The following is a 20,523-nucleotide window of genomic DNA, read 5'->3' on the forward strand; positions in this document are numbered from 1 at the left end:
TCTGCTGCTCCGGGCAGCCCCCAGCCTGATCACTGGAGTCAGCAAGCGAAACGGGGTTCACGTGTCCCCAGAGGCCTGAGGGTTACAGCTGAGCTGGCTACAGGAGGCTTCCTGGAGGGAGATGTCTTCACCTAGGCCTTGGAAGAAGAACCCAGGTAGTTGGAGGGAACAGAGAGGATGTTCCAGGTGGCAGGAGCAGCGTAAGTTGAGATCTGGAGAGAAAAGCCTGCACAGCGTATTCAAGGACAGTGAGGTCAGGCGCCAGAGCGGAGAGACGTCCCGCGGAGGGGCAGGTGGGGCGGGGCGCCCAAAGCCAGGCCGGTACCTCCCCTCTCCCCACGCTGCCTGGTGGAACCTGGAGCCCCATCGCCTTCTGAACCCACTCCCCAGCCTGGAGCGGCGCTGGGGGAGCCTGGGGGTGAGCAAGGGGCGCTGGGTGCCAAGGAAATTTGTGACCTCATTAGAATGACATGTCAGTGCCCACCCTGAGTTGCAGGGTAGATGCCTGGGATGCATAAGCCATCTCCTCCAGCCCCGCGGCAAGGGTGATTTACAGCCACGTCCAGTCCGGTCCAGCCACTGGTCCAGGGACAGCCACACCACAGGGAGAGGTGCCCTCCATCACTGCCTACTGGAGACCAAGTGCAGGACGGCGGGCTCAGACGCCGGGGCTTCTAGGGTCCTAGGATGCAAGGGGTACACAGGCCAAGGACAGGTGCACGATGCCACTCCTTTCCCTACCCCTGGGGCCCGTCCCCAGGAGACAATTCTCCACCCACGCTTTCCTTCAGAATCTATCTTGGTTTCCACCTCTAACAGGGAGTCACCAGGATTTATCCGAAAGACCTAACCAACTGCGTCAGATGGCAGGAAACCTGTTTAGAGGTCCCACCCAATGCTGATACGCTAAGGGACTTGGGCAAGCCATCCCTCTACTCAGGACTCAGTTTCTCCATCTGTCACCAAAGGAGTCAGACAAGAGAGCCTCTGAGCCTCCAGCAATAACTCTCCCATCACTTCTGTCTAGAGGAGGCCAGCTGCCTGGCTGTCACAGGGCTATGGAATCATCTGGAGTCCGTACCCTGTCCTGGTGCACTCAGAGCCTAGCCCAGGGGCTGACCGCAACCTGAGAAGGGTCAAAGGCCCAGAACCTTGGGCTTCCATAGCTGGAGGGGCCTTCAAAGACCCTACGGTCCAAACTCTGCCTTTCTCAGATGGATAACGGAGGCCCAGAGAAGGCATTGACTTGCCCAAGGCGGCACAGCAAGCCCCCACCGCCAGGACTTGAACCTCAGTTGAGATCTTGGAGATGTGGCTCATGGGTACAAAGGCTGTTCGTACTCTCCCATCTGTGCCACTCACAGGGAGTCCCTGGGGTGAAAGGAGGGTCACTGGGCCCTGGTGGGTGGGGCCCACAAGAGAAACAGAAGAAATAGCCCCCGCCTGCCAAGCACCTGCAGTCAAGACAAGAGGAGGAGATTCTAGTGGGAAACAGGAGCCAGGGAGTGTACTCACCCACCTAAGGTGCTCCCATCAGCTCCCCACTGCTGTCAATTCCACCGTAAATGAAGTGTCCCTTTGGATTAAAAACTGCCCTCTTTATAGAGGAAGTTACAAAATAATTTCCTAGCATCTCAGTATAAATGAATTTGTCAGAAGTTCTTCTGACAAATTCTTGGGGCAACAGGGGCCCAAGATCAAAGAAAGGATCCAAGGAGAAAGATCCCTACTTCCTCTTGGGATGCAGACAAAAGCTTCTAGAATTCTCTCCCCATGGGCAGCCCTGTGGCCTCATATGCTGGTTGACAGCTTGCCCCAGCACAGACAGACAGACACACATACGCGCACACACACACACACACACACACACACACACACATACACACACATACACATACACACATGTCTCATGGCCAAGGCCAGAGTGAAAGCACCAGCCTAGCAGAGACCTTCTCAGGACCAGAGCAGGCTTTCTCAGGGGTGGGGAGCTGCATGACCCTGGGGGCGCCCAAGCTGAAGCGGTGGAATGAGGAGGGGACTTGTCCATCCCTGAGAGACCAGGACACTGGGCCACTCCCCGTCCTACCCCTCCTCCCCCACGAGCTGGCCTGAGTGCAAGTCCATCGTGTCCTCCCTACTGCTCCTCTGGTCTGCTACCGGGGCCCCAGCCTTCGAGGGTGCTGTCTGAGTGGCCGGGGCAGGGGGGTGGCCCCTCGCAGGGGCTGATAGCCCCCTTCCTCAGAGCTCCAGGGCCCCTGAGCCCCCGCCGATCAGGCCTCGGCCCATCCTGGTGGCGGGACCCCTCGTCAGCACTCACGGGGGCACAAGGAGCCGTGGCCTGTGATCTGGAAAAGGACAGCCAGGTCCTCCCTCCCCGGGCAGCCTCCCACGTGCCTGGCCTCGGCTCCCATGTGTCCACTTGGCTCCCCACCTTCGTGCCTCTGCTTCATGCCCTGTGTCCCACCTCCTCTCCTTCTGCCCCTCACTCCCTTCACCTGCCCCCTCCTGTCCCCCTGCGCCAGCCCCAGCCCTGTGGGAGCTTCCAGAACTGCTGGATGGTGTGATGAGGGTAACTCTCAGTGCTCCCCAGTGGAGCCCACCGGGCCTTATCCCCTCCATCCCCTCCTCTCACCTCATCTGTCTCTGGGTGCCCAGCCCTGCAGGCCCGAAGGCAGGCAAGAGAGGGGAGAGGAAGCCACACTCCAGGCCCAGGCACTTCCCTCAAACATCCAAGGTGGGTTTTACTTTCCCCGTTTTACCTACAAGGAAGCAGAGGCCCAGAGACATGAAGAGACCACCCGGCCCAGCTGCGGCCTAAACCCAGGTCTGCCCACCTCCAAAGCCCAGGGCCTTTCTTATCTCCACTTCAGCAAGCCAGACAGCTGGGCTGATGGCCAGCCAGGGCTTGAACCTGCAGCCCTTGGGGGTCTGAGCCAGGAGGTGCTCACGAAGGTGTAAGGCACCATCGGGCCCACCGCTGGGGTCGCCCAGTGCCAGGCCCCAAACAGAAAGTCAAGGCTGAGGTTCCCTGGGCTGCAGGAGGGGGAGGGAGCCCCGCAGGAGGAGGGCAGCCAGTAGAGGCTGGAGATGAGCCGGGGGAGCCAGGCAGCACCTGCTGGGGCTGGGCTGGGGAATCCCCAACAGTGTCAGACAGGGAAGCCTGGGGCTGTGGGCTGGGGTGCTGGTCACACCGCCTTGCCTTCCCCGGCTCTGTTACCCCCAGTGCTCAGCCAGTGGCCAGGGGCAGCCTGGCAGGGGAAAGGGCTATAAGTCCTAAGGGGCAGCGGCTGGGCGAGGACAGCCAACCATCTCTTGGGGCAGCTTCTCTTGAAGAGAGGCGGGAAGGGCACCTCTCCAAAGCTGCCACACTGACTTCCTGGGGCAGAGTCCTTGCAGGTGTTGGTAGCTCCACCTCACACAGACGAAGGGGTCCCTCTCCCTCACCCCCAGCCCCTCCTGGGGCAGCGCCAGCAGTGCTCAGCACCTCATCTCCCCCACTCCCCCACCTGGGGGGACAGGACAGTAGATTTGGCCCCAAAGCAGTGCTCCTGGCTGGGGCAGGGATAGCGGGGCCTCAGAGCAGGGCCCCACCTTCTGAGGCCGGCCCGTGCCTCTGGCTCTGTTCCCACAGGTCCTGGCAGGAGCCCCCGACCTACCAGAGGCCCAGAGACTCATCACTGTCACCACTAGGTGGGTCCTGGTCCCTGGCCACCCCAGGTGGGGCTTCCCATGGCGCACCTGCAGACAGCCTCTTACCTGGGGGACAGCCACCTGGGGCGGGGGTGAGGCCAGGCACAGAGGCACCCCCAGCTGGATGCAGGTGCTGAGGGCTTGGAAATTCTCTTCTCCTCCTATTGTAGGTTCTGTTTTCTTCCCTGCTGACCCCTTCCTCGGGCAGGCTTTCCCTGAGGTGGGCAACAGGCCCCGGCAGCTCCAGGCTGCATCCCAGCAGCATCCCACCAAGAGGAAACACCCTCTTTGCTAATCCAGTGAAAACCCAGGCTGGGCTTCCACTGGCCGGGCCTGAGGCCTGGAGGTGGAAGGGGCCCACAAGAACAACAGGGCCTGGGGATCCCTGGGTGGCTCAGCGGCTTGGCGCCTGCCTTTGGCCCAGGACCTGATCCTGGAGTCCCGGGATCGAGTCCCGCATCAGGCTCCCTGCATGGAGCCTGCTTCTCCCTCTGCCTGTGACTCTGCCTCTCTCTCTCTCTCTCTCTCTGTCTCTCATGAATAAGTGGATAAAATCTTTAAAAAAAAAAAAAAAAAAAACAGGGACTGAGATGAGGTGGGTGAGGAGGGGAACCAAGGAAAATCCACATGTTGGAAGCTAAAGAAGGTGGAGGGGCCGTGGGAAGTCATCCTGGCAGCAGCCCGATTCCCTGGCCAACACCCGCAGTCACAGGCAGGGACAGAGTGGCACCCCCAGGCTTGTCTGGCAAAGTGGGCGGAGACCAGAAAAGGTCAACGTCTCAGAGGCCAAGGAAAGATCAGGTTTCCAGAAAGAAGGCATGGTCACGTCAGCTGCGGCCACAAAGCATCCACTAGATTGGGCACCAATGGTCGCAAGCGACTGTAGCAAGAATGGACACTACAGGGCAGCCCGGGGGGCTCAGAGGTTTAGTGCCGCCTTCAGCCCAGGGTGTGATCCTGGAGTCCCGAGATCGAGTCCCACATCGGGCTCCGGCATGGAGCCTACTTCTCCCTCTGCCTGTGTCTCTGCCTTTCTGTGTCTCTCATGAAGAAATAAATAAAATCTTAAAAAAAAAAAAAAAAAAGCCATTGGACACTACATGATCTGCTGCCACTAAGGGGACACCATCCAGGGGTGGGGCTGGGGGGGGATCCTGGGAGGAAAGAGAGTGTTGGGGGGGGAATGGGGACCCTGATGGAAGGGAGGAGGCAGGGAGAGGATGAGGCTGGGGGGTCCTGGGAGGAGACAGCTGTGGGGGGAGAGCGGGGAGGGGACCCTGATAGGGAGCAGGAGGCAGGGAGGGGATGAGTGCAGCAGGGGAGCAGGGGACAGAGCAGGGAAGACCCAGGAGGAAATGACAAAGGGAAGGAGATGGAAAAACTGCTGCCACAGAGCCCTCCCTGCCCCCCCCCCCACCAATGCCGAAAGTTAAAAATAGGTTGCTGGTGAAAGAGAGACAGAATGAGAGCAGGCATCTGAGGCGAGAGGCAGGGGAGCTGGACCAGGGTGAGCACCTGTAGGCCTCAGCCAGGACGCCTGGCGCTGGTCTCTCCCGCCCGGGCCCCCATACCATGGGAAGGACGCACCCCTGCAGGCTGGCTCTGGGCACCCAGACCCGGCAGGGTGGATTACAACCCACTGCTCAGAAGGGAAAACTGAGGCCAGTGGGATTCCTGGGGCTCAGAAGTAAAGGTGCAGCCCCACCGCCACCCTCACCACCACACCACCCACCTCCGAGGGCCCTCGCAGGCTGGCACCCAGCATCAAGGACGGCAGAGGAGAGGGTGGGGGCACGAGTCACAGGAGATCGGGCCACACGGGCGGGTGGGTGGCCTCCGCCTTCCTGCATTGGCAGCTCTGGTGGGAGCACCTGAGCCCGGGGGTGGGGTGGGGGTGCGAGCTCTCGGCCCAGTGCTCCGCAAGAGGCAGACAGGGGCGCTGAGAACCGGGAGCTCTTTCTGTTCCCAGGCCGGCCTGCCCCTAAGCAGCTGGTGGCCCGGTTAGATGCCCCTTCCGGGAGCCTAACTCCCTCCTAACCCCGTGCCCTTCCTGTCTCCCTCCCGGGCGTGCGTGGAGGAACTAATTAGTGGTTGGTTTGCAGAGGCAAAGCCCCCGGAACACGGAGGTGATCAGCCTCGGCCGAGACGTCGGGGCGGGCTTCTCTGCCCAACTTGAGGGCATCATTACCTGTGTTAGCAGACAGCGTGACTATTGGATGCTGGAATAATCTCGTAGGTTTGTAAACAGCCTTTCTTCCAAGGCTCTGAGAGCTTCCCCGTAGCCAGGAGTCAACACCACGGCAGGGAGAAGCGTGGCCCTCCACGCTCTCCTGAGGCACAGAGAGGGGAGGCCTCTCGCCCAGGGCTGCACAGCAAGTCAGCGACAGGGCGGGAGTCCGTGTTCACGGTCTGCTGAGGCCCTGGGGCGGGGGGACCCACCTTCTGTGTCCTCGCCAATTCTCTAGGTCTCTCTCCAGCCATCTCAGGACAAGCCCACCCCTGATACTTGTCTCGTGTTTTCTATCAGTTTTGATCCCCGGGTTCGGGCAGGGCTGTGGGATTATTGCTCCCATAATGCAGGCGAGGCTCAGAGAAGTGAAACCCCTTCCTAAAGATCACACAGCAACGGCAGGGAGAGCCCCGGAATCCAGGTGTCTGGACTCCCCATCCGGTGGGCAGGAGGAAAACCAGGAGGAACGAGGTGGCCCAGCTGGCGAGGCAAGGAGACCCCCAGGGGCTGACTGAAGGCGGCCAGCTCCCCTCTTTTTTTTTTGTTTTGTTTTGTTTGTTTTTGGTTTTTTTTTGTGTTTTTTTTTTTCCCAGCTCCCCTCTTTATGCCTCTTTTTCTATAGCTGCTGCAGAGGGATGGAGCTGGGCATCAGCCCTGGGGTTCCCTCTGGATCTGAGGCCGCTGAGGTCTGGCCCCTGAGTCAGGCCCACTGGAGCCCCCCCCCCAGCACGTTGGGGTGAGGGTGGGGCAAGCCCTGCGGCCCCGACATGTCTGGGGGGTCCACCTACTGCAGAGGGGAGAACCCAGCCAGAAAGCCAGAGCCCCGGCCTTGTATCACGGCCGGCAGTGATCTTGGGCCAGTCCCTTACCTTCCACTCATCTGCTCCTCATCTATCGCATATGGGACCACCTAGGTGTCCCTTCTGACCCCGGGGAATCATGACAGATGCTCCCCGGGGAGCAGCTCATGCTTGGCTGGCTTGGGCACCCAGACATGAATGAACATGGGCCCCCCAGCCTCTCCGGGCCACCAGGCTACAGAGAGACACCAAGGAGGCCCTGTTCATCTTCTTGCAAAGCCACTGTCCCCAGAGCTCTGGCCCAGGGTGGCCAGCTCCAAACAGCACTAGCAGCCCAAATCCCTGGTTAAGGAAGACAGATGGGCTCCCCTGGGCTGCAGGGGAGGTAGGAGGTGAGTAGGACTGGAGCTGGGGGATCAGTCAGATGGAGGGGGTGCTGCTGGAAGGGGACAAGTGATGAGGAGAGGGACGATGGTCCCAGGCCTCCTCCCAAGAAGCTGCCTTCAGGGCACCCAGGACTGCCGCCTCATAGGCTCTCGGAGTGGGTACAGCCCCATCCCCTCCCTTCTGACCTTAGGGAAGGACCAGCAGGTCTGATCTCAGCCCAATGGCCCAGAAGAGTTGGGGGAAGGAAACTAGCCCTGACTCCCCATCACCGGGCACAGTGCTACAGTTTGTCAGGATCTCCCCAGACCATCTCCCTGGAGTCTCCGTGAGACCAGTCCTCCCACTTCATTTCACAGCTGGAGAAACTGAGGCCCGGAAAGGGCTGGAGACTCTTACCCCATCACCCGGGATGGGCCTGAGCTTGGCCACGGACTTGCTGGCTGCCCCCACCCCTGGCTCCCAGTCTGTAACCTGAGTGAGCAGGAGGCCCTGGGAGGAGGGATGCTCCCTCAAGGCCTCAAGGCCCGAGAGAACCAGCCCTCCGGCCCCCATGTTGATAACAGACAGACGGGCCCTTCCGTGGGGTGGGGGAGGAAGGTGAGGAAGGGGGGGAACATATCTTCTCCTAAGGACATATTACAAGGTCAACCGAAGGGGACTGTGTCCGCCCCCCATGGACCAAGTCAATGCGGTGTAAGTTGGATTCCAAGAGATGCCAGCAGCCCAGTGGCCCCTGATTCCTTCACACGGAAAATGGGGCTAGACAGTCCCCCCTGGGGCACAGGGACAGGAAAGCAGGGAAAGGGCAGAATTGGCCAGAAGGCTTGGGCTTGGCGTGTTGTTGGGACAGGTTAGCCAAAGGGGATGCCCCTCCCACCACCACCACCTCCACCCTCCCTGGGCACCCGTGGGAACTGGGAAAGAGACAGCTCCCTCCTCCACCCAACACAGGCCAGAGGCTCCCCCCAACACCCCTGCACCTGAGCCCACTGCCCCCACCCCATTCTGTGGCGCCCTGCGGGGAGGACTGCAGGGAGGCAGTGCCTCTACGGTGCAGGACAGGGACTTCAGGGCTTCGGGAATGCTGTTCTGCAATTCAGTGCCTCTGAGCCATGGTCTCCTGACCTGTGAATGAGAGACGAGACCTCCCTCGTGGGCTTCCTGAGATTAGGACAGCATGTGAAGTGTCTGGCACCTGCTAAACTCTCCACTGCTCCTACCTGTACGGCCGGGCCTTAGCCAAGTTCATGTCCTCATTGCTTTACCCCAGGCTCCCATTAAGGGTCTCCTGGCTGATGGCCTGATGCCAGCCCTTGCCCCCTCCCCCCATTTGTCTCCTGTACACCCTGCCATGGTGAGCTTCCTGAAATGCTCACCCAGGGCAGCCCAGAGTGGCTCAGTGGTTTAGCACCGCCTTCGGCCCAGGGCGTGATCCTGGAGACCGGGGATCGAGTCCCACATCGGGCTCCCTGCATGGAGCCTGCTTCTCCCTCTGCCTGTGTCTCTGCGCCTCTCTCTGTCTCTGTCTCTCATGAATAAATACATGAAATTTTTTCTTAAATGCTTTAAAAAAAAATGCTCACCCAAGTCCGGCCATTTCTGGGCTTAAAAAATCAGTCCTTGATGTGGGATAAACTAAAGAATGATTTTGAACTTCGTTCAGATGTGGTCACAATTATGTTTAAAAAAAAAAAAAGAGTCCCTAGCTTTTAGAAATGATATGTGATTTGCCTCAAAATAATCTGAGGGTTGGGGGAGAGCTGAAAGGAGCCTGGCAATTCGTTCATTGTCGAGCCAACCAGGTGGTGTGTCTATGAGGACCATTATACCAGCTCCCTGCTTTTGTGTGTGTTTGAAATTTCCTATAATAAGAAGTTTTCAAAACGTGGAGGGAGAATGGATGAAAACATGCCAGAATGTGACCATTGTTGGTGGGCACAAGGGAGTCATTATACCACATACTTTGGGGTATATTTGTACATTTTCACAATGAAAAGTTGTTTCGCTATTGTGTTCCTAAAGGCAATTCTGTGTGCCCCTCCTTGCTGCCCCAGGATGGAGCTCCTTAGCACGGCTCCCGGGTCCTCCAGGACCTGTGCCTACAGCCCCACCACACTCATCACTGTCCCAGCTCCCTGCCCCCAGTTCCTGCCTGTACCTCATGCTCTGGGATCGGGAACTACAGTCAGCAGCCAGACACTCCGGCCCATGTCCTGTCCCCATGCACCATGCTCTGTCCCTTTGATGGCACACCTCGAAGCCCCATCGGCCAAGGGGTCTTAGTTGAGCCCCAAAATGGCCTTCTCTAAGGAACAGGCCCAACTTCTCCTCTGGCCTCCACCCGGATGGAACTCCTCGCGGCTTCCTTGCAGTTCCTACCATCCACGCGGCCAGGGACCCAGGCTGCAAGGGGCAGGGTTTATCTCTGTCTTCATGCACCCAGAGCCTAGCACCAAGCCTGAAGCTCAGTTATTGTCCATGGAGTATCTATTGAGAGGTCCCATGTAACCCCAGACATCATCTGGCTGCCCAAATCCCAAAGAACTGGAATCATTTCCTGAGGTCACCCTGCCCCCTATTGGTGGAAAGCAGCTTTGCAGGGATGGGTGGAAGCAAAACTGGATTCCGGGCACCCTCAAAGCCCGTAGGTCATGAAGCAGAGCTCTGACTAGGCTCAGACATGGGGGAAGCCCGCCAGAGAAACACGCAGAGCCCAATACCGTCAGCCTCTTCTTCCCACCCCTCGGGCCTCCCATGTCAACCCACTGAAGACCTTCCTTAGGAACATACGCTCCCTCAGGCCACCTGACTTTTGCTTGGCCCCTCAAGCGCATACCTTGTCTCTCCCTGTACCTGGCCAGCACCTGGCGAGTCTTCAAAGGCATACCCTGAACATCCCTCCATGTGGACACCTCACTGTCGCCCACGTGCAGAGTTACTGTGTCACTCTACTACAGCCCAACCACATCCCTCAAGGGTAGCACTTGTCGCCTGTGTTACTGGGGTAACCACCTCCTTGCCCGGACCACAGGGTCCTTGAGAGAGGATACTTGGTCTCAGTTTGGCAGAGACCCATTAAGAACTGAACTCGTGGGTTTGGTTTCTACCACTATTGCCAAAGCTCCCTGCTGCCCTTGGGGAGGAAGGCTGACTCATCAGACAGGAGGAGGTGGCAATTTTTATCTCCCTTAGGAAGAAACCAAGACTTCCTATTTCTGATGTCTAGAACTGTCCTCTCCAGTATGGTGGCCACCAGTCCCATGTGGCCCTCAGACAGCTGAAGGTAGCTGACCTGCCCCCTCCCTCATCAGCAAGGACTTCTGCTCAGACGGCTGGAGCCACCCCAGAATAGAGTACTTAAGGCAGTGAGCACCCTATAACTGGGGGCATTCCGTGCACCCTGGGGACACCTCCTAAAAATCAGCGGCCACCTCCAAGTGTACTCAGGACTCTCGGGTGACTCCTAAGCTGTCCTTCAGCCCTCATGCCATTCAACAACATTTTGTGAGTGCCTGTCTGAGCCAAATGCTAAGCTGAGCACCAGCAATATAATGGGGAGGGACCATTTGATCTCTGGGGGACAAAAACCATCACTGTCGCCACCACCCTGATTGAGAACCACTGTCCCAGCCCCTTCTGCTAGGTAAGCATGGTCCCTGGGAGAGATGGGTGGCAAAGAGGCATTTGTGTTGGGGGTAAAGAAAGGGAGCGGCCCCCCTGCAGGTGGCTGGTTTCAGGATTTCCACCAGGCAGATTCCTCTGTCCTTGCCCACCGGCTCTGAAGCTGTGCGCCCCTGGAGAATTGCTGAGAGGGTCCCCGGGGAGCAGCCCCAGTTGCTGGGGGACAGGACACCCCCACTTTGGCCTCAGAAAAGACATGTTGCTAGAACAGAAGCTTGGCAACAGAGCAGCGACCCAAGCCCGGAGAGCAGCGCCCCCTGTGGCAGACGTTGAGGCGGGCAACCTGGAAAAGGAAGCAAGACTCTAGGCTCCTGGAGAATGGAGGCTTTCCTTTGGGATGCTGTAAGCCCCTAGGGTTCGTGTCCACGCAGGGACACGGGGTGGAGGGGGAGCCCCCAGAATATGTAATGCACTTCCAGCCATTTTCAGGGGTGGGTCTCTATCACACTCTAACTTGAGAATATTTTAGGTGACACTACCTGTGCATCCCAAGGGTGTGAAGCCTTTATACCTGCAACTATCATCTCAGTATCCCTTTCCCCTCCCCTCCTGCCACTGGTCAGAGTGCTCAGCATGGAGAATCAAACAAGAATAGGTGAGGAAGGAAAGGAAGGAGGGAGGGAAGGAAACTCGTCCTTGATTATCATGCAGCTGGGAAGATGGTGCCTGAAAACAGACACAGCCACCAGAATTATGAACTCAGAGAAGCTTAGAGCTGGAAGGGATCTAGGGCCACAAGTGGAGAGCTCTGCCCCATGCAGCTGTCCCTCCAGCAGCCCTAATGGGGTCGGTGCACTCAGCTGCTGCCATGCAGGGTCAACAGAGCCCTCTGCTCTTGATGGAAGCCCATCCCATGTGGGACAGGCATGGCCGGTTAGAGTTCTGCTAACCCACAGAAAAACATTAGAACTGAATAGACAGAGCATTGGTGTGACTGCAGACAAGGTACAAAATTCATGCCGCACATACACACCCAACAATAGCCAATTAGAAATGTAATGGGAAAAATATCCTATGCACAATGGCCAACCAAGACTATAAAAAACCTAAGAGTAAACTTAATGAGAAATGTCCAAGTCCTATGCAAGGAACACAATAAAACTTTACTGAAGGACATAAAGAAGGCCTGAATAAATGGAGTGATATATCATGCTCCAGATGGGAAGACTCGATAATAGGAAGATGTCAATTCTTCCCAAATTAAATCTATAAATTCAATGCATTTCCAATCAGAACCCTAAAGGGATTTTTATAGAACTTGACAGGCTGGTTTTAAAGCTCACTGGAAAGAATAAACAAGGAAGAATCGCCAAGAACATTTTTGAGAAAAGAAGAAAAATGAGATGAGACTTGACCTACCAGATATCAAAAAATGCTGTAAAGCTAGAGTAATTAAAATGGGGCAGAGTTGACGCATCAAAGGAACAGAACAAAGACTCCAGAAGCCATGCGATGGGGAATATGGGAATTGGGCAGTATGCAGGAGCAGCATTCAGGCGGGAGGACATGATGGGCTAGTTGGGATACCAACAAATAGTGTGAGAATTTTCCTTACCCCCTTGGAAAACGGAACAGTAAGTATTGCTGTTGTTGTTGTTGTTGCTATTAGCATTACTATATCTCACATGATGCCCAAAAGTCCATTCTAGAGAGATCAATAACCTGAACACTTTTTACCATCTGTCCGATATTTGTTCATCTCGCTGTAAGGAAGTTCTTTCTAAGCTAGACATGAAATCCAGAAACCACAAAGGAAAAGTCAGACAGATCCAACTATCTAAAAATTTAATGTTTCAGGGACCTGGGTGGCTCAATCGGTTAAGCGTCCGACACTTGACTTTGGCTCAGGTCATGATCTCGGGTTGTGAGATCGAGCCCCAGGTCAGGCTCTGGACTAGGCATGGAGCCTGCTTGGGATTTTCTCTCTTCCTCTCCCTCTGCCTCTCCCCTTGCTCCCCTCCCACCCACCCACTCATCCCCACCCCACCCCACCCGCCGCCAGTGTAACATTTCGCGATGTCACTAAGCTAAAAAGCAAATGAGATTCAGAGAAATATTTACAACATCTGTAATAAATGAGGGGCTATTGTCCTACAAATCAATAAGAAAGGACTATCTTGAATTAAGAGAAGAGAAAAAAAAAGATTGCAGGCAGGTTGGTGGCAAAGGGAGGAAAGTCTAGGGCATGTGTGCTGAAGAGGAGGTCACCGAGAGCCATGGGCTGAATCCACCGGGGACCCCTGAGAGACCATGTAGAACACACCAGGATTGCTCGCCCAGGGGGCAAGGAGGCGGATTTTACCCAGTAAGCCCTGGTCCACATTGGTAGAGAGCCGGGTATTACCCTCCTACTCCATCTGTCTAGACAGAGCTTGTTCTAGGGAGTGAGAACGTCCTCAGGCAGAGGGAGCAGAGAATAACAGTGGGCAGACTGCACAGGGAACCTTCCTGTAGTTGAGAGGACACAGGCAGGGTGCCAGGCACTTGCCACGGAATATCTCATTTAGTCATTGCAAAAACCCTAAAAGGCAACTATTATTACTATTACTCCCATTGCACAGTTGAGTAAACCGAAGCTCCAAAAGGTTGAGTGAATTTGCCCAAGATCCCACAGTTAGGCCAGTGGAGGAGCGAGACCTCAGGGCAGGTGCTGCTCCAGTTCCTGTGGTTGCCTCTGCGTAGCGACCCTCGGAGGGCACAGAGCGGTGTGGAAAGGTGCCTCTTACCTTTCTCTTTATGCCCAGCCGTATTACCAAGGCTCTTTTTGTTATTTTCGTGTTGCGTTGCTTTGTTCTGTTTTTACTCTAAGCATGTGTTCCTTCTATAACTTAAAAAAAGGTTGTGTGACTTGTCCAATCACAATGTGTAAACCTGAAATTAATATATGTATATCAACTATACTTCAATAAAATTGAAAGATATTGGGATGCCTGGGTGGCTCAGTGGTTTAGCGCCTGCCTTCAGCTCCGGGTGTGATCCTAGAGTCCCGGGATCCAGTCCCACATCAGGCCCTGCATGGAGCCTGCTTCTCCCTTTGCCTGTGTCTCTGCCTCTCTCTCTCTCTCTCTCTCTCTGTGTCTCTCATGAATAAATAAATAAAGTCTTTTTTAAAATTTTGAAAAATATTTTTTTTCAAAGGTTGTGTGTTTTTTGTTTTGTGTTTTTCTAACTTTTTAGATCCTTAGCCTAGGATCTGGGGGGAAAAAATTAGTGGTACAGAAATGTTTGTCTGAGTGGTGTCACTTGTAGACATTACTTCTTGAATACGGTTTGTATGTGGCTTGGTAGCCATCCCAACCAGCAAATAAACAGGCATGAATACGGATTTGGGAAGCATTTGTTGAGAGCAATTTAAGTGCAGGGCAGAGTGCCAGACACCATGGGGGATTTCAGAGATGCCATACTTCATCTCTCAGAGCAAGGGAAAGACGTAGTGAGGAAATAGACCCGATAAGGCTTGGTCAGGAAGTGGGTGGGGTCCATGGGAAAGGCACCTGGTAGAAGTGGATTTACTGAAGAAAACAGATTCTAAGCCTCAGGGCCCTTCACCTGAATGGGATCCATCCAGGAACCAATCTGGTCCTGTGTGTTTATGAAATTTGCAAGAGAAAGATGTTTTGATATTTTAGACACAATGGGCTAAGGCCCTAGTCTTTTGTCTCTCAGTGGAGTCCCCTGATGTTGCTCATCTCAAGTTGGGTTGTGTTAGACTAGATGCCCCGTGGGCTTGGGGACCTGGTGAAGGGCAAGCTGAGTTGGGGAAAATGCTTAATTTGGGTTCAGGAGGATAGGTACACATATGTGATTCTCAGTGACTTCCATCTAGATCAGCTATTGCTGGCCATTCTGGTTGTAGGAACACCTTCCAGAAATAGTCCTACCTCCTGCTGGATTGACTCATCAGGTGAAGACAAAATGATGCAGGGTCAGACACCATGACACGAATGCATCCCTTGGCCCCTGGCAAGGGGCATGTGGCTAATGCGGGAGAAAAAGGCTCCTTATGTACACAGCCAGCATCTAACCTCTAGAACATTCTTGCAGTTGTCAGTTGTAAAGTATTTTCATTTTCAAGCATTTTCATTTTCCTTGACTTCTGGTCCAAAGAGACATCTTCTCAGAGCTCCTGGGTGGCTGATTCAGTTAAGCATCTGACTCTTGGTTTTGGCTCAGGTCATGATCTCAGGGTCCTGAGATCGAGCCCACATTGGGCTCCACACTGGGCATGGAATCTGCTTAAGATTCTCTCTGCCTCAAAAAAAAAAAAAAAAAAGATTCTCTCTCCCTCTGCCCCCTTCTCTCTCTCTCTCTCACTCCCTCTCAAATAAATAAATAAATCTTTAAAAAAAGACATCTTCTCCCTTCATATTAGCAAAATCTCAATAATTTAACATATTCAGTTATAAATACATGGTTATTTTTTTTGTATTGCACAAATAGAATATATCAAAATTTCATTGTTGGTCAGATCCAGCTAGCAAGTCTGTACATGTGTGAGGTCAGTTTACACATCTAAACTATGAACAAAATAATCAGCTAACATAATTGCCACAATTTACCTTCCTATTCTCTTTTTTAAAATGCTAATGAAAACTATCATCGTATGAAGCAATCAAAATGTAGATGAAATTGTAGGAAATAAAAACTATTAGAGATGTGTGTCAGGCACCTAATTAAAATATTACATTATTTCTATGAACTCTGTGATGTTTATGGTAGTTCTTTTAAATTTGCAATTTGTTTTGTGACTGCCTTTCTCCTTTTGAATAAAAATTCATATTTGAGCTTAAATTCATGTGGGGAGATTTTTTTCCAGACTTTGTGTTATTTTGCCTAAAGAGGGCCTCCACAATTACATACACATTAGACTTATACAAAAATTCTGGATCTGCCCCTACTTCTTGGAAGAGGTAATTTATTAAGTCATATTAATGGAGGGATGAAATTCTAGGAGGAGAATGGGAGGATCAGAAGACAGCCCCAAAAAATCCAGACATTATGAATATCTAGACTCAATAAGGGGGGCTCAAAAGTTTCCCTGGGACAGACCATGCCCCTGGAGCCTCCATATGCCTGACCCACTGTCCCACATGATGTGGCATCCCTTTTCACATGAGCCAGCATCCAACTTCTCTAGGTGCTCCATCATGGAGGTGGTGAACTCAATGGTCCTTCAAGCAACTCAAGGTATTTCCAGCATCACTTCCCAGGCAGAGGGTAGAACTACACTTCTCCATTCCATCTGAAGCTGGGCACAGCCACATGAGCTAAAACTTAAGATCCAATGCTAATCCATCACATCCCCATCCCACCTCTCTAGTGATTAGTAATTGTGGAAATATAGAAGACAAGAAACCTCCACTGGCCTAGGTCCCTCTGTGATTACAATGGATAGACTCCATTGGGTGGAGCTAACCTGCATTGGGTATTGTGAAAGAAAGAAGCTTTTCTTATGTTGAGCCACTGAGATTTGGGGGCTTATCCGTTACTGCAGCATAACTCACCTCATCCTGACAGAGGTGTTAAATGGAGGAGCTCAGACTGCTTAGTGAGGCCCTCAGACTACTTGTTAGGGTGTCTGTTCATATTCTACCCCCAGAGAGCATGGCTCATGAGTCAAAGCATACCCTGCTGGGGCAAAAGGGGCTGCAAGGGATGTGTGACACTTCCAACAGGAAGATGACAAGGCATTTTCACTTTTACCAGGACATTGCTCTTAACCCTCCCACACTCAACATGTGGACGGCTGGATAAACATTCCTGCTCAAAAAAGGGGAAGGAGAAGGAGGCATGCAGTAGTCAGTGGGCCTTAGCAATTCTGAAATCCAGCAGGGCATGATCATCATAAGATCCTGGATCGTCCTGTCCCCGGGCAGCCCAGTCCTGCCCCAGGGAGTCAATCTTCCATAGCTCTCGGCTTAGGACACTAAGTTCTCATAAGAAATGCTCCTATTTGAAATACAGTAGCTTTTTCAGTCTGAATCCCACTCCTCGAGGACTTTTCCTTTTCAATTGTCTCTATCTTTTTCAGTCTGAGTAGGTAGTGCTATTACCAATACAATACTCTAAAAAATTGTGTGAGGTTCTTATGAATCTTATGGAGGTTTATTGTAGTAGACAAAACTTCCAGCCACAAATCTCCTTCAGAGAGGCCCTGCTCTACCTTGGGTTGTGAGTCAGGGCACTGCAGAACCATGTCCTCAGGATTTTTAACAGCCTTCCTGATTGGAAAAGTTGGTCTAAGAGTGATATCCTAAAGATTATTCTAGAAGACCTGTTGTCTATCTGAAAGTATGACACACAGCCTTAAATCTCTCTAAGGTTGTGACAAAGAGTCTTACAACTGCACCCCTGACTTGATTTTTACAGTGAAGTCATTTCTTACTTTGAGAATCTTTGGCTAGCTGGAAAAGCTGTGCTGGGCCCTCTCTGTTTTCTCTAAACTCTGCTCAAAAACCAAACAGGTCAGAGCACCTGGCTGGCTCATTTGGTAGTGCATGCAACTCTTGATCTTGGAATCATGAGTTCAAGCCCCACAGTGGGTAGAGAGATTGCTTAAAAAAAAAAAAAAAAAAAAAGAACCAATCAGCTCACTATTCCCTCTTTTTTTCAGTGTTATCACAAGGCGCTAGCAAGCTCAGCACATGCTCAATAGGTACCCCTTCTCTCTTCCAGGTGACTTCAAGAGACAATCTTCCAAAGTCCTCTTTTTTTCCAATAATTTCTTCACTGTTGCTTTTTTTTAAATTTTTAAAATTAAAATATAAAACATATATAAAATAGTTCATAACTCATAGAGGTAGAGCTTGAAGAATTTTCCCTGGCTGACATACCCACATACCCAATACACAGTCAGAAAGAAAACATTACCAGAAGCCCACTTACAATTTTTCTGACACTAACTTCATTGGGAAATGATTGTCCTGACATTTCACACTCTAGATCCATTTTTTTAAATCTAAGTTTACTGAGATATAATTTACCTATTCATACTTTTTGGCAAAGGCATCCAGTCATTTGATCACACCACAATCAAAATATAAAATATCTTAATTACCTCCCAAAAAAGTTTCCTTGTGCCCCTCAGTAGTCTGATCCCACCCCCCCCCCCCGCAGCCCCTCACAGTCAACCATGAATCTTTGCCTAGTGTATTTTTCAGAATGTTATATAAATGGGATAATATTATAGAAAGTAGACATTTGAGCTGCTGTCACTTAGTGTAACACGTTTAGGATTCATCCACTGCCCTGAATGTGTACTCATTTCTTCCACAGTGTCCTTTGTTGGTAGAAATTTTATATGTTGGGATACTGGCTTATCTCTTTTTTTCTCTGCCTTATAACTTTGTGCTTTTGAAGATTTATCTGATAATTTCCTTGCCATGACAATATTCTTCCTTTTCTTCAGTTAACTTTATGGTTAGATAAATGTAAGACCTAAATGTGAAAGCTCTCCTTTTATGTGAAGTTAGTTTACAGATGGCCAAATGGGAGAATATATTTGCGATATCAAAAATGGACAAGCAATTAACATCTAGATATAAACTCCTGCAAATCAACTAAAAAAGAGAATACTGTGAATTCTTAAAAAAAAGGGGGGGGGGGAGATTAGAAGGCACTTTACAAGCAATAAGCCCCAAGTGCTAATAAGCAATATGAAGAGGTGCTCAGAATCATTAGTAATCCGAAAATGCAAAGTAAAACAGTGAGCTATCATTATGCCTGTTAACTTGGCAAAAATTAAAAAGCTAGATAATGCCAAGTGTGAGTATTATGTGCAAGTAATGTAGGGGAACAGGAACCCTTCCTCACATGATGCACATGACATAAGGACCAACACAGCCACTATCCACAGCATCTGAAACTATTTGGGATATATACCCATGAGGGAATTACTGGGTTTATAGAAGAGATAGATAGATAATAGATAGGTAGATAGATAGATATTTATATTTACATATTTATATAGATTTAGATTTCAGTTGCCTAAGAAACTGCCCACAAGCCAGAGACCTACTAAGCTGGAAGAGATACTCACTGCAAAATCATCTTTGTTGTTCTGTTCTCTGTGTGTTACACACTCACATGCTAGGGGGTGGGTAGTGGTGGTGGTGGTGGCAGGTTGTTGGACGCTACCGGAGTCCAACACTGGAGGAATGATTACCCATTCTGGGTGCTCACCATGGAATACTGAGCAGCAGTTGGAAGCTATCGATTAAAGATACGTATAGCAAAAATGGGTGAAAGAAACAGAATGAGACAGGGCACACAGATCCATTTACAAAAGATAAAAATACATACAGATGAAACAATAGCACATGTAAAACACATAAAACAATATATATTAACACATTAGAGTTCACAGAGTAACACATTGGGAGGAGAGGAGTAAAAGTGTAGTATAGGGATGAAGGTTAATGGGGAAAAAATGTTTTTGAACATTAGAGGACTTGTATTACATGACTCCAAGACTTACACAGCTACAGTAATCAAGATGTATGGCGTTACCATCAAGATGGACAAATAGATCAATGGAACAGGATAGAGTCTACATATTAAGGCCAATTATAAATAAACCACATGTATACCTTCCACAGAGTTTTTACAAAGGTATAAAAGCAATTCAGTGGAGAAGGGAAGAATTGAACACTCACACACAGAAAGCGAATTTGGATCCATAACTCCAAGCATAGGGAAAACTAGCTGAAAAATGATCATAGACCTAAATGCAAAACCAAAAACTAAAAAACACAAGAGAAAACATCACAAAACATAACAAACATCTTTGTGACATTAGGTTAGGCAAAGATGTCTTAGCAGCAACACCAAAATACTAATCCATAGAAGCAACAATTGATAAATTGGATTTTATTCAAATTAAGGGCATTTATTTGCTCTTTGAAAGACCGAGTTTTTTTTTTTTTTTTTTTAAACTGGCAGGGGGATCCCTGGGTGGCACAGTGGTTTGGCGCCTGCCTTTGGCCCAGGGCGCGATCCTGGAGACCCGGGATCGAATCCCACATCAGGCTCCCGGTGCATGGAGCCTGCTTCTCCCTCTGCCTATGTCTCTGCCTCTCTCTCTCTCTCTCTCTCTCTGTGACTATCATAAATAAATAAAAATTAAAAAAAATTAAAAAAAATATTTTAAAAAACTGGCAAACTATATCTTTCATGAAGTGCTCACATCCAGAATAAAGAACTGTCAAAACCCAGGAAGAACACAAACAACTCAAAAAGGTGGGGGGGAGGGCAGGAAATTTGAAGGCAAATCATCAGATTTACCAATGACAAATAAACACCAGAACAAGTGCTCAATATCATTAGGCATTAAGGAAACTCAAAGGAAAACTACAATCAGATAACCAGTTAGAATGACTGAAGTGAAAGAGACGGACCATAACAAATATTGGTGCTCCTGTGAGGTGTGTAGGGAACCTGGAACTCTCAGACACTGCTGGTGGGGACATGAAATGGTGCAGCCACTTTGGGAAGCAGCCTGGCAGTTTCCTTACAAGTTATACATACTCGGGGCAGCCTGGGTGGCTCAGAGGTTTAGCGCCTGCCTTCGGCCCAGGGCACGATCCTGGAGTCCTGGGATCGAGTCCCGCGTCGGGCTCCCGGCGTGGAGCCTGCTTCTCCGCCTCTCTCTCTCTCTCTCTCTCTCTCTCTCTGTCTATGTCTATCATGGATAAATAAATAAAATCTTTAAAAATGAAACAAGTTATACATACGCTC

Source organism: Vulpes lagopus, chromosome 3, assembly GCF_018345385.1.
Source record: "Vulpes lagopus strain Blue_001 chromosome 3, ASM1834538v1, whole genome shotgun sequence".
NCBI lineage: Eukaryota > Metazoa > Chordata > Mammalia > Carnivora > Canidae > Vulpes > Vulpes lagopus.